This window comes from Otolemur garnettii, unplaced genomic scaffold (genome assembly GCF_000181295.1).
Source record: "Otolemur garnettii isolate 467f Iridium unplaced genomic scaffold, OtoGar3 scaffold00249, whole genome shotgun sequence".
Lineage (NCBI taxonomy): Eukaryota > Metazoa > Chordata > Mammalia > Primates > Galagidae > Otolemur > Otolemur garnettii.
The window spans coordinates 1,514,168-1,533,379 of record NW_003852644.1 but is presented as its reverse complement, the minus strand read 5'-3'; the positions used below and the strand labels follow the sequence as shown (position 1 = coordinate 1,533,379).

At 42.3% G+C, this 19,212-nt stretch overlaps 1 pseudogene; it reads left to right on the top strand.

Moving 5' to 3' along the window:
* Positions 1-18,416, top strand: part of LOC100966427 — a 74,447-nt pseudogene extending 56,031 nt beyond the window's left edge.
* The last annotated feature ends 796 nt before the right edge of the window (positions 18,417-19,212 follow it).

Genomic DNA, 19,212 nt, shown 5'->3' with positions numbered 1-19,212 from the left:
AATCAAACTTAGCAATTATGGAAACGTCGGCTCCAGAGTCGACGAGCCCTTCAATTTCAATTTTATCTTGAAATAAAACTTTACATCTAGGCCTAGAATCATTAAGAAAAGTATGCCAAAAAACATGAGTTCCTGTACTTCCAAAACCTCCTGTTCTGTCAATTGGAGCAGACTTTCCCTTAAAATAAGGAAGCAGTAACAATTGAGCGATACATTGCCCGGTTGAGTGATACAGTGCTACCGGTTGAGACACAGAAACCATAACATAAATTTCTCCTTCATAATCTGAATCAATAACTCCAAGATGAACAAACAATCCTTTAACTGTAGAACTGCTTCTACCAATAATTAAACCAACAGAATCTTTATGAATTGGACCATAAACTCCTGTAGTCAAAGTATATGGAGTATCTCTGGGTGTTAGAGTTATTTCTTCTACTATGGGTAGATCTAAAGCAGCACTGTCACGAGTAGCATGAAAAAGATCCGTAACCAAAGTTTTAGCTGGGTATTGCTGTGAGATAACATCAGAGGCTTTAGCTTCAGGCTTTGTAATGTTAGTAGTTGGGACAAAAGTTTCCTGCAGAGTGGAAATGCCATTAGATTTTAAGATGTTTATGTTTCGAGTGACCGCTGAACTGGGGTTGCTGTCGCTTCCGTGGCTACCGGAAAGGTTTTGGCTACAGTACCCATTTTGTTCTCCTGGCCCCGGGTCAGGGCCGATGTCCCGTTTTTTGACTTTTGTGAAGGGAGCATATTGCCATCTTTATCCTTTACAGATCTACACTCATTTGTCCAATGCCTGCCTTTTTTGCAACGGTGACACAGACCCGGTGGTAAAGGTGGGTCAGGGGCTTCCACTTTCTGGCTCTTATTACAATCCCTTTTTATGTGACCATTTTTGCCACAGTTATAACATCTTGGATTGTGGCTTTTGAGAGCAGCTGCCATATGGGCACCGATCTGATCTCCTATAAGAGTGGCTTGGAAGGCGGAAGTGCCAATGTTTTTACAAGCTGTAATAAATTTCTCAATTGAGGCATTTTTCTCATGTCTAATGGGTGCCAATACACGCTGGCAATCTTCATTAGCATTTTCAAAAGCCAAAGATAATAATAATGTATCTTGTGCCTCAGGTCCAGGTATAGCTCGCCTGATAGCAGTGCGAAGTTTAGCAAGAAATTCAGCATATGGCTCATTAGGACCTTGAATAATTTTTGTAAAATATTTTCCTTCTCCAGGGCCATCAAGTTGGGCCCAGACTTGGAGACAAATATTTCTTATTTCTAATAAAATATTATCAGGAATTTCAAGCTGTTTATCTTGTGGTCTGAAATCTCCTGTACCTGTTAATTGAGGATATGGTAAATCAGGGTTATCATCACTACGAGCAATAGCTTCCTTTTTCCATCCAGAGTCAAAAAGCAAATATTGAGCAGGTGTAAGCACTGTTTCTGCTAATCTCTTCCAGTCTCTGGGTGTAAGATAACGATCCCCACAATAAGAATGTAAAATCTCTTGAGTATATGGAGCATTTGGACCATAAGACACAACCGCATCTTTAAGAGACTTGAGGAATTTTAAATCAATCTCAGTATATTGTACTTGGGGTTCAGCTGCCGTGGCGCCCGCTTGAGCCCCAGGTTGCACATTGTCTCCTGCACCCGCCCTACGTGCTGCTGCCCGAATAATAGGCATAATTAGACCTAAGCTGTTAGAAATCACAGGTGGCGGGGGTAAATTAGAAGAGTTACAGGGAATCTCCAATTCTTCTAGCAACCTGATGTTTTTAGGGTTGGGAAAAACAGCTGTTTTAATGCGGGTGGACTCATATGTCCGATATTCGACAACTGGAAGTTGAACGGCAGGAGGCGGAGGCTGCTGAGTTACTGAGGGAGTTGGTCTGCTCCTTTCTGGAGATGGCGGATGTGGTCTGAGTGGCTTAGGGGCCTCTGCCATGGAGAGAGGAGGACCAAAGGGAGGAGGCTGTGGCGGGAAAAACTGCAAAGTGGGTAGAGGAGGAAAAGCCGGAGGGGGTAAAGAGGATGGAATTACCATATCTAAAAGAGATTCAGGAGGTGCAGAAGGTTGAGTTTTAGTCTTTTCCATCATACCATAACATTCTTTAATAAAACTTTTAATTTCAATCATTTTATCCTGTAAAGAGTGTGTAGATGAGGATGGAGACAAAACATTAATGTCATTTTCATTGTCCCCTTGTGAAGAGCACTCATCTAAGGAGTCCTCCGTATTATCAGCTTTCTCTTTCTCACTCTGATTGAGTGTTGGATCTTCAGTTTTGTCTGAGACAGAAAGTTTAATAAGATCTGCCTCTGCACCTGCAGGAGCAGGGGAAGTAGGCGGCTTAGGAACTTTACTTTTGGTGCCTATGAAAGACTGTAAAGCTAACTTAACCAAATGGTAAACAGCCCAAATATCTTTATCTATAATATTGCCTTGCTGGTGATGGCGTTTCATTTCTTCACCGACTTCCTCCCAAACAGTCAAATTTAATTGATTATGGGAATCGGGAGTAAACCAATGGCAACAATTTCTTATGGTGGCAAACAAGCGGCGAAAAGAGTTAGTCTTAACAGAAATTCCCATAGTATCTAAAAGGTTTTTAAGCAATTGAATGTATTCATCCTCAATAACCGAGGAGGAGTTACCCATGATAAATGATTCCTTTTTCTACCTGTCCAAAGCCTGAGTATTTCCAAGTCTCAGCAACTCTTTGGATTCCGAAAGTTCCAGTTTACTAACCTCAAGGTCGGTTGAACAGATGCTCCACGAACAACTTGAATAGGTCCTCGGTCCAGCCGTGGAACCCTGCTCACGGCGCCAAACTGTTGTTGTGAGTTCCTTGGAGCTTCTGATTCGATGACGCAGAGGAAAGAACTGCAAACGGAATGAATCTTCAAGGGAGACCGGGACTCGCTCTGGTCGGCGGCCCGGCTAAATTTTACTGATTATCTTATATACTTTCCAACATTTAGTAAGAATTTAACACATTTACAAAGAAGTCAAGTAACTTGAGGAAGCAACCATTTGAGATTACAATTTAGTGTGAAGGCTGAGGAACGCATATACAATTGATTTTGTTTAGAGTAAAACATTTTGGAGCCTGGCTGTCGGTCCTCGATTGCCCAAAGCAAAGTTATATCTTATAATGCTAATGAGGGAGGAATGCAGAGAATAGAACCCAATGCTGCAAAACCGGTCTTTCCATCCTCCAGCTCATCTCGGCTATTTCTCCACGCCCCCTAGGGAGAGTCACTCTACACATTCTTGCACATCAATAGGCAAGTGCAGAGGCTCAGAACCACAAGGACACGTTTCTTGGAAACAGTATTCCTGAGAGAGCACATTGAGGCGAACTGCCATGTCTTGAGCAAAAGGATCTTTTCCCCTACACTTACCTTTTTTTTGCAATTTTTGGCTGGGGCCAGGTTTGAACCTGCCACCTCTGGTATATGGGGCCAGCACCCTACGCCTTTGAGTCACAGGTGCCGCCCCATCCTTGCCTTCTTTAGGTGATATATTACATATCAAATAGCTCATTTACTGGTTGCCTGTGTATTTTGTCCCTGGGTATAGCAGGCTCTATTATCCATCTCAACAATTCCTGTGGATCAAGCTCCCCTGGCTAACTGTCCAGTTTTGCCAGTCTCCTGACTTCCATTGTCTTTGAAGAATTTATGAACACCACTATGTGCAATGTTTTATGTGCTGCCAGTTGGCCTCTGTTATGCCTTAGGCTCATCATCTCCACAGATCCTGTGACTACCTCACTTACAGGTAGACATAGCCTGCTTAGGAGGCCACTGCCAAGCTTCTGAGTAATGTCAGTGCCCTCTTACCAGCACAGTCTTGACAGACTTTGTGAAGTGGAACACAACACTCTGTGAGGGATCTCTTGGCCTCACATCATACATCAAGTATTTCAGCTGACAGTCTTCTGGGTAAATATTAAGCATCCAGCTCTGGGATGGGAGCTGATTTTAGCATTTGCTGATTTCTGGAGTATAAACACTGTAACCCCAGCTGCTTTCTAGCTCCCTTGAAGTTGGGACTGGGAAACAATGCTCACACTCAACTCCATGCAAGCAGTCCCCACAACACTAATTCCACTCTACTCACCATATTTGGCCTCTTTATGCCTTTCTTTGCCACCTACCATGACAACTTAACTTTGGCATTTCCATGTCACTCAGCATAGACCATGGCTTTCTCCAGGCTTTGTTTGATTGTTTTTTAATTATTAAATCATAGTAATATACATTGATACTATAATGGAGTACAATGTACTGTTTCTGTATACAATTTGAAATACTTTCATCCAACTGGTTAACATAGTCTTTCTCTTAGTTATTCTAACAGCCAACAGCAAGTCTGCCCCAACCTCTAGGAATCTTTGCCAAGGTATTCAATCCTGTGTCCTGAGAAAATATCCAAGTCAATTAATTATTGCTTCTCTAGTACAGACTGGCTAACTCCTGCCAATCTTTCTGTGTAGGCTCTTTTCTCCCTTTATAGGCCTGCCCCAGTCAGGTGGTTTCATTATTGAACCCTAGCTATTGGCCTGTTGGCCAGGAGAAAAAGCAGGAATACCTCCTAAAGGGGCATCTTTTGCCTTTCAGGAGGCAGGTCTCTGGAACATCTTATAGCTGCCATGCTGGAAAGGTGGGTCCCCTCTGTCAGCCCAAAGACACCTTTAGGTGCTGCAGAGCCAACATCCTCAGGGGTGTTCTACCATGTAGCTCCATCTTATATTTCAGAGTCCCACATTTTTCCACCAGACAACTTGAACATCATAGAATTGCCCCAACTTAACAGTTCCTATATCTCTGGAGCTCTGCCATTCTGATAGTCCTTTCCTCCACTGCTCTTCCAGCAGGTCTTCTGGATTTTGACTGCTATTAAGTGTTTGTTAACAGCCTTCCATATCTTTTTATCCCTCTGCTATGCATCAAAGTGACTTACCAGAGAGGCAAGTCTCAGAAGAACAAATTCAAATAGCCAAAAATTAGAAAAATATGTACAGGCTCCCTGCCAACATTTCAAAGACCAGCAATTCCTACTGCTGTGAGAGATACAGGGAAAAAAGTATCCCAGTTCATTTCAGGTGGAAAGAAATCAGGTAATATCTATTACTACTAGAAGTCATTCTGAAAGAAAGAAAAGCCCTTAAGAGAAGGATGTATATGAAAAGGATATTTATTGGCACTTTTCTCATAGTGGCAAAAAAGAAAAAATCTGGAAATAAGGTGAATAATCAACAGGGGGAATAATATTTAGCACCATCATAAAGAATAAATCAGAGTTATGACAATCATTTTGGAGATATTTATATTAATTACTAAGTGAGAGAAAATATGGCATCACTCCAAAAAATCAAACATTTGTCTTGTAGGAATTTCTGAAGGAGAAGAGGATGGTCCTAAAGGCACAGATGCTCTACTCCAAGAGATTATGGAGAATTCCTCAAGCATTGCAAGATAAACAGAAAATCAGATAGTAGACAGTTTCCTAACTCCAGCAAGACTCAATCCAAATAAAAGATCTCCTAGACACATTGTGATTAACTTTTCCAAAGTTAATATGAAGGAGAAAATTCTGCAAGCAGCCAGATGTAAGAAAAGCATTAGTGGGCGGCGCCTGTAGCACAGTGGTCATGGTGCCGACCACATGCACCGAGGGTGGTGGGTTCAAACCCGGCCTGGGCCAGCTAAACATCAATGACAACTGCAACAACAACAAAAAAAATAGCCGAGCATTGTGGCAGGTGCCTGTAGTTCCAGTTACATGGGAGGCTGAGGCAAGAGAATTGCTTAAGCCCAAAAGAGTTTGAGGTTGCTGTGAGCGGTGATGCCACAGCACTCTACCAAAGGTGACATAGTGAGACTCAGTCTCAAAGAAAAAAGAAGAAAAGCATTACCTACAAAGGGAGAAACATTAGAATGACTGCCGATCTCTCAGTCCAAAACTTTCCAGCCAGAAGAGAATGTTCATCTACATTCCATCTCCTAAAAAAAAAAAAAAACCTTTCAGCCCAGGATCCTGTATCCAGCTAAACTGAGTTTCATTTGTGATGGCGAAATCAAATACTTTAGTGACTTATACACATTGAAGAAATTTCCCATAACTAAACCAACTCTCCAGGATATTCTCAGACCCATTCATCCTCTATAATGATCAGCACAATGGTCTACCACCAAAGTCAGCTCATCCAGAAAGCCTTGAATAAAACCCAACTTCCACAGTGGTGAAAGGATTAAAAATATCCACTGGACATTTGAAAAACATGACACTCAAAACACTACCATGCTTATCAATTCTCTCAATCAATGTGAATGGTTTAAATCGTCCTCTAAAGAGGCACAGGTTGGCTGACTGCATACATAAACTCAGACCACATATCTATTGAATACAAGAATCTCATCTTACCTTAAAGGATAAAAATAGACTCAGGGTGAAGAGATGGACATCTATAATACAGGCAAATGGAAATTGGAAAAAAACAGGGGTTGCAATTTATTTGCAGATACAATTGGCTTTAAACCAACGAAGAAAAGGAAAGATAAGGATGGCCGCTACATATTTGTCAAGGGAAACACCCAACATAAAGAAATTTCAATAATTAACATTTACATGCCCTACCACAATGCTCCTCAATTTATAAAGCAAATGCTAATGATATGAACAACTTGATATCTTCCAGTACTATAATAGTTGGAGATTGTAACACCCCTTTGGCAGTTTTGGATAGATCCTCCAAGAAGAAACTAAACAAGGAAATGATGGACTTCAACTTGATCCTAAAACAAATGGACTTAACAGACATCTACAGAACATTTCATCCTAATAAAAATGAATGTACATTCTTCTCATCAGCCCACAGATCATCCTCCAAAATGGATTGTATCTTAGAATGCAAGTCTAACATCAGCAAATTTAAAAGAGTAGAAATTATTCCTTGCATCTTCTCAGACCACCACAGAATAAAAGTCTAATTCAACAGAAACGGGAATCTTCTTACTCAAACAAAGTCATGGAAAATAAATAACCTTATCTGAATGATAACTGGGTCAAAGACCAGATTAAGAAAGAAATCGCCAAATTTTTGCAACAAAATCATAATGAAGACACAAATTATCAAAACCTATGGTATACTGCAAAGGCAGTCCTAAGAGAGAAATTTATAGCATTAGAAGCCTCCATCAAGAAAAGAGAAAAAGAGGAAGTCAATATCTTAATGGGTCATCTCAAGCAACTGGAAAAGGATGAACATTCCAACCTCAAACCCAGCAGAAAGAAAAGAAATAACCAAAATTAGGGCAGAATTAAATAAAATTGAAAACAAAAGAATCATTCAGAAGTTCAATGAAACAGAAAGTTGGTGTTTTGAAAAGATTAGTAAAATTGATGAACCTTTGGCTAACCTAACCAGAAATAGAAAAGTAAAATCCCTAATATCATCAATCAGAAACGATAAAGGAGAAATAGCAACAGACATCTCAGAAATTCAAAAAATCCTCAATGATTACTACTAAAAATTCTATTCTCAGAAGTATGAAAAAATGAGGGCAATAGACCAATCCCGGAAGCATGCCACCCTCCTAGACTCAACCAGAAGGAATTAGAAATTTTGAATAGACCTTTATCAAGCACTGAAATAGCATCAACTATACAAAATCTCCCCAAAAAGGAAATTCCAGGGCCAGATGGCTTCACATCTGAATTCTATGAAACCTTTAAAGAGGAACTGGTAACTATATTATACAACCTATTCCAAAGCACAGAAAAAGAAGGAATACTTCCCAACACATTCTATGAAGCAAATACCACCCCAATCCCCAAACCAGGAAAGGATCCAACAAAGAACGAAAATTATAGACCAATATCATTAATGAATATTGATGTAAAAATACTCAGTAAGATCTTAACAAACAGAATTAAACAACACATAAAAATATATATACACCATGATCAAGTTGGTCTTATTCCAGGGTTACAAAGTTGGTTCAACATACGTAAATCTATAAATATAATACAGCACATAAATAAAACAAAAAACAAAGACCATATGATTCTCTCAAGTGATGCAGAAAAAGCTTTTGATAATATCCAGCATCCTTTCCTGATCAGAACACTTAAGAAAATACGCTTAGATGGGACATTTCTTAAACTGATAGAGGTCATCTACAGCAAACCCACAGTCAACATCATATTGAATGGAGTAAAATTGAAAGCATTTCCACTCAGATCTGGAGCTAGGCAAGGATGCCCACTGTCTCCACTGCTATTCAACATAGTAATGGAAGGCCCAGCCATTGCTAACAGGCAAGAGAAGGCAATCAAGGGGTCAGAAGAGATCAAACTCTCACTCTTCACTGATGATATAATCCCATACCTGGAAAATCTCAGCGAATCAACTAAAAACTCCTAGAAGTGGTCAAGGAATACAGCAGCGTCTCAGGATACAAAATCAGTACTTAGAAACCAGTAGCTCTTATATATACCAGCAATACTCAAGCTGAAAATACAATCAAGGACTCTATTCCTTTTCAACAGTGCCAAAGAATATGAAATATCTGGGAATTTACCTAACAAAGTATGTGAAAGATCTCTATAAAGAGAATTATGAAATGCTGAGAAAATGAATAGTTGAAGATGTTAACAAATGGAAAAACATACTATGCTTGTGGCTGGGGAAAAAATCAACATTATTAAAATATCCATTCTACCAAAAATAATCTACAGATTTAACGCAATCTCTGTTAAAGCACCACTGTCATACTTGAAATATCTGGAAAAAATACTACTTCGTTTTATATGGAATCAGAAAAAATCTTGAATAGCCAAGACATTATTCAGAAATTTAAAAAAAAAAAAAAAACAGGAGGTATCACATTACCAGACCTCAGGCTATACTATAAATCGATAGCGATCAAAACAGCATGGTACTGGCACAAAAACAGAGAGGTAGATTTATGGAACCAAGAGATGAACCCAGCCACTTATTGTCATTTGATCTTTGATAAGCCTATCATCAAAAACATTCATTGGGGGAAAGATTCCCTATGTAACAAATGGTGCTGAGTGAACTGGCTGGAGACCTGTAGAAGACTGAAACTGGGCCCCACCTTTCACCATTAACAAACATTGATTCTCACTGGATAAAAGTTTAAAGTTAGGACATGAAACTATAAAAATACTAGAAGAGAGTGCAGGGAAAACACTTGAAGAAATCAGCCTGGGAGAATATTTATTTTATGAGGAGAACCCCCTGGGCAATTGAAGCAACACAAAAAATGTATTAGTGGGATCTGATCAAACCAAAAAGCTTCTGCACAGCCAAGAGCACAGTAAGTAAAGCAAACAGACAGCCCCCCAGAATGGGAGAAGATTTTTGCAACTTATGTTTCCAACAAAGAAACTGATAACTAGAATCAACAGACAACTCAAACTAATCGATAAGAAAAGAACAAATAACCCCGTTTCTTTGTGGGCAAGAGACATGAACAGAAGCTTCTCTGAAGAAGACAGGCGTGTCGCCCACAAACACATGAAAAAATGGTCATTATCTTTAATCATCAGAAAATGCAAATCAAAACCACTTTGAGATATCATCTAACTCCAGTAAGATTAGCCCACATCACAAAATCCCAAAACTGCAGATGGTGGTGTGCATGCAGAGAAAAGGGAACACTTCTGCACTGGTGGTGGGAATGCAAACTAATACGTTCCTTTTGGAAAGAAGTTTGGAGACCACTGAAGGATCTAAAAGTAGACCTGCCATTCGATCCTGCAATTCCTCTACTAGGTGTACATCCAAAAGACCAAAAATCACTTTACAACAAAGGTATTTGCACCAGAATGTTTATTGCAGCCCAATTCATAATTGCTAAGTCATGGAAGAAGCCCAAGTGCCCATCGACCCATGAATGGATTAATAAATTGTGGTATATGTACACCATGGAATATGAGGCAGCCATAAGAAAGATGGAGACCTTACACCTTTTATGTTTACCTGGATGGAGCTGTAACATATTCTTCTTAGTAAAGTATCTCAAGAATGGAAGAAAAAGTATCCAATGTACTTAATACTATTATGAAACCAATATATAATGACCTACACAGTCATATGAATGATAAAACATAACTATAGCCCAGAAAGAAAGAGGGAAGTGGAGGGGGAGGCTGGGAGGAGAGAGGGTATTTGGTGGGACGTCACCTAATGTGCGTAATACAATGGTACACTTCAAAGCTATTAAGAATAGAGTATAAATGTCTTACAACAACAAATAAGCAAGTGAGGTGATGGTTACATGAATCAGTTCAATGTAAGCACTCCACACTGTTTATCAATTCAGCACATTATACCCCATAAATGCATTAATATACACAGTCATGATTTAATAAAGAAAAAAAAAGGAAAAAAAAATAAAGTGGAGTCAGGAGGTTGTGAGAGGGTTGCACTCACCCCTGTTAAAGGCCAACCCACAGAATGTTCCATTAGACTTGGATGAACTACTGAAGTCAGTATCTGCCAGCCTTCAACATCTCACAGCTGGGAGTACCCTAACTAGTCAATCAGAACACGTTTTCAATTTAGGATTTTCCCCCAGCAAGTGAAACGCCTCCCCAAACAACTTTGTTTGTGGAAATCTGCTATCAAAATCCTCTTCTGTGCTCGCCCTATGAGACACCACTTAGGGTGTCCTGATCGAGAGTACCCGAATTGCAAGTCTTTGTTTCCCAAATAAATGCTGTTTCCTGTGACCACTCTGTCAATCTTTTTTTAGTTAATACTATCTACCTGACTGTTTCTATCATCTCTATTATAAACCAAAGGCAAGTTGGTTATCATGGAACAATATGAACACATTTAGGGCAACGGAAAAACAAAGCTCAACATTTTTTGACAGAGAGCAAAGCTGGTTTACTGACTATGTAGGGTCCTTGGCACTTGCACTTCAAATACACATACAGTATACTCCAGGTCAGGGAATTTCCCCCTTGCAAATATTAGGCTCTTAGTAGCAAAACTCTTCAGATATCACCCTAAACATAACTGAGGGGAGGTAGTTAAGAAAAAGTGTTTTAGGAGGTCTTGGAGCAAGAAGTTATTTTAAGAGCAGAGGTATAGAGGAGGAGAGACACAGCAACTTGAAAAGAAGCATAGAGGCACAGGCAGGGTGTAAATACGATGGGCCCTCTAGGCAATGACACTCTAGAGTGGTGGTCCCCAAGCTTTTGGCACCAGGGACTGATTACACAGATGACAATTTCTCCACAGATAGTGGTGGTGGTGGTGGAGAATGATGGGATAGGAGGCAGAGCTCAGGCGATGATGTGAGCCATAGGCAGTGGCTATAAATATAGATTAAGCCTTCCTGGCCTGCTGCTCACTTCCTGCTGTGTGGTCCAGTTCCTAACAGGCTACAGACCAGTACCAGTGCCCACAGCCCAGGGACTGGGGACTGCAGCTCTAGACCATCTATCTAGATTAGCTCACACTTGCTTAAACCAGTGTTTTTCAAAATAACAAAATATATTTGTCTTAAGATAGCAAGCAGACATTATGCTACCTGAAAATGATCTTCATTGTCTCCCATCAGTGTGGGCTACAGAGGTGTAGGGGATTAGCAGGCAGTTATTCTTCTCAATACAGTCTCATGCAGCACAGAACAACATTATGGCCATCCACAGACAGCATGGATGATGGCTGTCCCATGAGATTACAATGGAGCTGAAAAATGCCAGTTGCCTAGTGATTTCGGAGCCATCGTTATGTGGTAGGACAACACACTACCTTTTCTAGGTGGAGATATGTTTAGATACACAAATACTTGCCATCGTGTGACAATTGCCTGCAGTATTCAGTATGGTCACATGCTGTACAGGTTTGTAGGCCAGGAGCAGTAGGCTGTACCACACAGCCTGGCAGTGTAGTGGGCTATGCCATCTAGGTTTGTGTAAGTGGTCTGTGATATCTGCACAACGACACACTTCCCAGAACATATTGCTCTCGTTAGGCAGCCCATTAACTGTCCTTATGAGACACTATCAATTTGGAAACATGGCCCTACAGTGATAGAGATATGGAATTTGACAGAAACAGCCAGTATCTTAACATGGAAAGCCAATACACTTCCTTCTTCCCAGTGAAAATATTGTCACTAGATGGATGGATGGATTTTATATGATTCTCTCATGTGGGGTCATTTCTCCAATGAAGCACTACCATCTCCCCTCAAAAGCAAATGGAAATGGAGGAATAGCGAGGTCTTCCCCCTTCGTGATGTGATCTGTGGAAACCCTAGTGCTCTTGGATTATAGCTCGGGAAACACAGGTCTGGACCAACATTGATAGGGTCGCCCTGTGCTTTCCTCAGTGCACATTCATTTGAACCTATCGAAACAGCACCCATCACAGAACCTAGAACTGCTTATCTATCCGCATTTTGTTAGAATATGTTTCTTCATCACTGCAAAGACTCACTTTCCACCACACTTCCTCTCTGCTTTCCTTCTGGTTTACATTAATAAAATAATTAAAAGATTTGGGATACAGTCCCTTCTGGTTAATTTTTGCTCTATATAGCAATTAAAAGCGCTGATGAATTGCACGCCACTGGGGGTCACTAAAAATGAAACGCTTATGAATTATTTAGCAGCTTCCTATAGACTTACTTTTAATCAGCACTTTTGTGATAAAATTGTCAGGTCGTGGCATGCAGACCCCAACCTGGTTTGAAAGCCAACTGGGAAATGATGCTGAGGAAAAATAATCTAGGCCAGTTCAAAACACAGAGTCTGAGAATGTCTGGAGAAAGGCCTACATTATCTCAGGCCAAGTAGCAGACCGGGACAATGCAGCAATTCTCTGCCTTCTTCCCAAGGCTTTTATCGATTTCTCACAAAAGCACATCTGCAAAATGCAAAAAGCCTAAAGATAGGGCTAAAAGAATCCCAAGTCCCCAGGAAGACTGGATAGAGAGAGAGGCTGGGCAAAATGTTAGGGGGATGCTAACAAAAGACCCGATAGAATATATATAAAAGGGTAGGGGAAAACTAGTTCTATCCCTCCAGGGAAAGTAAGCCAGGTTCCCTAGTCTAACCGCAGATCAGGAGTTCAAAGGGCTTAGCTCCCCAGCTTTTGACTCTCCACTCACAGGGCTAGTCGATCCCGTCCAGGTGTCTCCGGGCTCTTTCCATCTCCCGTTGTCTTGATGAGCCCCCAGGGATCACGCATTTGCGTGCTTTCCCCTGGATACCCCTGGATTGAGGCAGGGTGCTCTACAGAGAAGTCCACCTATCTACCTCCCACATAAAATGAGCAAATCTTTGGAAGGAAGCATATTGGCTTTCCATGTTAAGATACTGGCTGTTGCTGTCAAATTCCATACAAAATTGATGAGACAGATCAAAATCCTGAAATTCCCAACAATCAAAGATAGATGATAAGATTACATTTAATATAGTTTGAGTTTATTAAATTTATTAGGATGCTGCATGCTGCAACAGTAACATTATAGGTGAAGCCATATGTTGTCTTTCATCAACCTACTTTTCAGAAAGTAAGAAATTTGGCTTTAACACTCCCTCTATATCCTGCAAAACACCCAGCGATGTTCACAGGATTTTGATGGATTTTCAGGGGCCTCAGATCCATGATCACCTACCTCTAGCTCCAGTGTCCACTGAATTCATCCTTTATTGCTCCTCTGTGCCATGCTCAAGTTCTCTCCGCTGCCGTGCTGTAAGCCCAAATAGGAAACTCTGTCATTTCCTGAATCCCCCTTTTTTGTTAACCATTAAAAGTGTGTGGGTCAGCATGCACGCACATTCACAAATGCACTTAATTGTGTAAAGCCCTCACTTAAGTTTTAAGGAAATGGAGAGGGTTCACAGTGCAGGAATCCAAACAAATGTAAATGAAATATTAGACACTCCTATTTTTTAAAAGCACTTTTGCCCATCCTCTTTGTCTCTTTCTCCTCCCTTTCAAGATCAACCAAAATATCCTTCCATCTATGTGAATACATGGTTGTGTATTTCCCTTCAATTCCCTTTATTGTTTTTGCCATCTGTACTTTAAATTCCCTTTCTGTCATTAATATTATTTATTTATAGGTACAATCTTCTGCAGTAGCTACCTCATAACTCATGATACCTTGTCAGGGTTGCTCTGTTTTGTGTTTTCATGTTGCCAGAATTCAAATTCGACTCTTGTTCCACTTCATCTGTATTTTCTTCTTGTTCACTTCCTTCCCCTACTTGGTCCTCTCACTTTGTCCTTCACTTTAAAACACCTTGTCTCTGTGTGCTTAGATGTTGACGTGGCCTTGTGGTATAGGACCAAAAGGAGGAGAAGAGTAAAGAGTGAGACAGGAGAAAAGAAAGAAAAACATAAAGAACAGAAAGGAAAACAAATGAAGGAGGGAATGGAGGAAATTGAAGAAAAGGAGGGAATGGAGGAAATTGAGAGAAGGACAGAAAGTGGGGTGGGGGTAAATGATGGTGTTCAGCAGGGTGTTTCACCCATACACACAATTCCAGGGCTCTGGGGCGCTTGGCTGGGTGCCACCCTCGAGATCAGCTGCTCCTTACCAGGCTGAGCTAAAGCAAGAACCCACCTCCACCAATCCTTCAGCAGAATGTCACAGTGTGGACCTTCCAATACTGTCTCTCCATAGGCCATAGTTAGAAGGACATGCTAGAGGAAAGGCTCAAGGCTTCCTTGAGCCAGACCAATGCCATGGCACCCCAGACTAGGCCTCAGAGTGAAGCTGTGTCCCATAAATAGAATACAGAATGAAATAGAATAAAGCAGATCAGAACAAATAATAAAAAAGATAAAATAGATGAGAAAAGTTAAACGGGGAAATTATACAATAGGTAGAAAGGATATGTTAGTTGTTGCCTGAGACATTTTTTGTGGGAAAGATGAGAAAAGTAGAAAAATCTCTACCAAAAGAGAGAATAAAGGAGAGAAATAGGAAAGAAGAATACAAGGGGATGAAAACTATAGCAGAAATGGAACTGTAGCTATTGAAGAATGTAAAAAGGAAGAAATAAAAATACAACAAAATGAAACAAAAGACAACAACAACAACAAAAAGCCACAAGAAAGTAATTAAAAAATTACACACACACACATAAAGCCACAAGAAAGTAATCACACACACACACACACACACACAAAAGTATATATTTATACACGCACATAAATGTGTATAATGCAATATATTGCGTGGACACCAGATGGCGCCCAAGTATTAGGAAATGCAAAACAACCGCTCGTTCTGCTTCTTAACATGATGGCCCGAAGCCAGTATTATAGCTAACCCATCTCATTAATTTATTTGCCCTCAATTGGGCATTCCGCCAATATTCACTCCCAGCAGGATTGGGATCCTGAAGCTCTTGCCAAAGGCCTTACGAGGCACGCCTCCACCTTCCAAACAGTGCCCCTCGGCCACCAAGTGGCTTTCCCAGATGTGTGGGTCTGTTCTACTCACCCAGGGACGGATGGCTGCCCGAGCTCGGCAGCTGCACCACAGCCAGCCATGCACTGGGACTCTGCGAACTGTTCCACGCAGAAGCCCTCCCACAATGATGATACCCTTCTAGGAGCCAAGCCTATCCCAGTTCCACGCCCCGCTGATTCAATCCCGACCTCTGGACACTGAGTTCACTTGCTCACTTAAGCCCTTCCAAGCAGTTCCAATGAACAGCCCAGTCTAAAAAAGAAAAATTTCAGGACAGCTCTTCCCCATCTCTAGCCCTCCACTGGAGGGCAGGGCAGCCTCTGCCTGCCCCCAGGCCCTTGCCTTCTGTGCTGGTCTTCCACTGCTCCCGACTTCCTCCTTGCCTCCTGGAGCCCCCTACTGCTTCAATACGTCTCTGGAGTGATGTTTCTGGGCTGGACACCCCAGCCGCAGGTGTCTGGGGTCCTCTCTCCCCTGTCTGACCACAAGTGGCTGCTAAGGAGTTGTGTCTAGTCTGTTATCTTGCTCCGCCTCCATCCAAAACTGATCCTGGACCTTCTTCCCAAAGAATTTTGGCTGTGAGTCTCAACCCGTCCGATGGCTCCCTGAACTGCGAGCAAAAGCCCCATTCTTTGTTTCACCTGACACTTAAGAGTTCCAGATGCAACGGGCTGGAGGAGTTGAGTGCAAATGGGCAGGAGGGACCTCTTGGGCTGATAGAAACGTTCTGTAGCTCAGTTGTGATGGTGGCGACCGACGGTGTGCACCTGTAAAACGTCACAGGACAGTACACTGAAGGGGTGAATTTTACAGTATGCAAATTGTACCTCAATGAACCTGAGTTAACGAACAAACACGACTAAAGAAAAGCAAGGGGTAAAATAGTGAAGGGGTAGACATTTGAGGCAGGACTGGATTCCAGTCAAGAACAAGGGAAGTCCCAGGATGACAGCTGTGCAGTCAGTGGGCCTAGATACAACCAGCCCAACAGATAGGACAGAGGACAAGAAGAGAGATGGTTTAAGATATTATTGGCATTGTGAGATTGCAGAAACTAAGCCAAGCCAGCAGAAAACAGGCAATTGTTTCTCTCTTTTATAAAATTTCAGAATATTAGGGGATCCACATGTTTTCCTTACACATTATGATTTTGCACTAGTTGAGTCAAGTGTGTAATCGTGCCCCCGATCCAGACAGTGCATACCATAAGCAAAAGGTGTGAATTTACCCATCTCCTTCCCCCAGCTTGTTTTCTTTTCCTTCTTGTGATTTATTTCCATATGTGCACTTAAGTGTAGATCGATCAGTTAGAAACCAGGCACTATTTAACACAGAGCAGGAGGGGGAAGGAATCTGACTAATGGACAGCATCTAATAGAAGAAAAAAGGGAGAGCGAGGAGGAGAAAGTGGAGCACATAGTCTTGTAATATAACTACATTCGCAACTACTCATCAGTAATTAATACCTATAACATGAGTCAAGAAGGAAAGAAGAAAAAAAGACAAAGGACAAAGAAAAGAAGAACAAGAGAGAGTTTCCTGGTGGAGCCCCGGTAGGCATCCAGAGTTTAAAATATGGGTCAGAAAGTGCAGGGCAGCTGCAGTGTTCTGGGCAGACGACCCCAGAGGACAGCTGCAGAGGGAAAGAACCCTGGGGATCTGCGGGGGGTCCCTCCGGAGTACCCAGTGGACCACTGATGAGCTCAAGCCTGTAAGGGAAATACTTATGGCCAGGGAAAAGAACCCCCAGGACTCCCCCCTCCCTGGAGAAAACAAAAGGTAACTCTCAAGCAGGGTAGGGACTGGAGGCTGTCCCCACCCTCCAGGCCTGGGAACCTCACCATTCACTCACAGGCTTCAGCCAGGGCACGTAGAAGTGTTGAGGACAAAGCTCTAGGTAGGGAGCACAGACGTAGGTGCAGGTCCCTGGGAACCACAGCTGAAGCACAGGCCGTCTGGGGCTGCCTGCAGGGCCTTGAGTCCTGGTCCCCAGGAGGGGCTCATTCGCAACTTGAGGATCCAAGCCATAGCCGAACCATCACAGGTACACACTGAGCTATCACCAGAGCTGGCCGAGACATGGCTAAGAGGGGGAGACGTCCCCATGCTATCTTGAAGCCACATGCACAGACAATGGGAACGATTCCAGGACAACTACTGAAAAGCTATGCCGGATGGAGGCAAGATTACTTTGGAAATAAAAGAATCCTTTCTAAAGCATATTTTTTTCTGTCTGTAATCACCTTTCTCCCTCTAGGAAGAAAAAGAGAAAAAAAGTCCCGCATTTTCTCTTCTGTATACTTGTGGGAACATCTTGCCCTACTAATGTATAAAATCTCTGCTGGGATAGCAGTGACCCACACATTGCCCACAGATGGTAAAATGATCACATAGTGGTGGAGGAAACTGACCTTTTCAGGGCTGTTTTGGTCTGCTGTTTTTATTTTTTCCCCAAAAACCTTTTTTAAAAGCTTTCTGCTATAGGCCTTGGTGGGTGCTTTCAAAATGGGTAAAGTTCGTGAAACCTGGGAAGGAGGTGCTGGTCCTCGCCGGACGCTACTCCGGACACAAAGGTGTCATCGTGAAGGACATTGATGTTGGCACCTGAGACCACCCCTACAGCCATGCTCTGGTGTTTGGAATTGACTGCTATCCCCACAAAGTGACAGCTGCCGTGGGCAAGAAGAAGATCACCAAGCAATCCAAGATCAAGTCTTTTCGAAAACTTTATAACTACAATCAGCTCAGGCCCACAGGGCACTCTGCAGAATCCCCTTGGACAAAACTGTCATCAATAAGGATGTCTTCAGAGACGCTGTTCTCTAATGCAAGGCCCAACGGGAGGCTGTGGTCAGGGTTGAAGAGAGGTCCAAGACAGGCAAGAATATGTGGTCCTTCCAGAAGCTGAGGCTTTAGTGTTTTCTGATTCAGTCATTAAATATATTTCTTTAAAAACGAGTCCTGGAACGGCACCTGTGGCTCAGTGAGTAGGGTGCTGACCCCATATACTGAGGGTGGTGGGTTCAAACCCAGCCCCGGCCAAACCGCAACAAAAAAATAGTCGGGTGTTGTGGCAGGCACCTGTAGTCCCAGCTACTCAGGAGGCTGAGGCAAGAGAATTGCCTAAGCCCAGGAGTTGGAGGTTGCTGTGAGCTATCTGACGTTGCCCCGGCACTCTACCCAGGGCAATTAGGTGAGACCCTGTCTCTACAAAAATAAATAAATAAAATAAAAACGAGTCCTGCCCAGTAGCGTGGGAAAATTAATCCTACACTAAAAGCTACTCTGGTCCCCCACAGCGCATCTTCAAAGCAAGACTGAAAGGTTCAAACCATTTCCGGGTAACTCAGCAGCACCCCACAACTCAGCACATGGATACGTCTAAGAAAACAGAAATAAATACCCAGCAGTCAAGGAGAAAAGGTACGATGTCTGACATCCCATCAAAAACTCCCAGGGGCGGGGGGGTGGCACCTGTGGCTCAGTGAGTAGGGCACCGGCCCATATACCGAGGGTGGCAGGTTTGAACCCAGCCCCGGTCAAACTGAAACAAAAAAATAGCCGGGAGTTGTGGCAGGCGCTGGGCGCTTGGGAGGCTGAGGCAAGAGAATTAGCTAAGCCCGAGAGCTGGAGGTTGCTGTGAGCTGTGACGCCATGGCACTCTACCAAGGGGGACAAAATGAGACTCTGTGTCAAAAAAAACAAAAAAAAA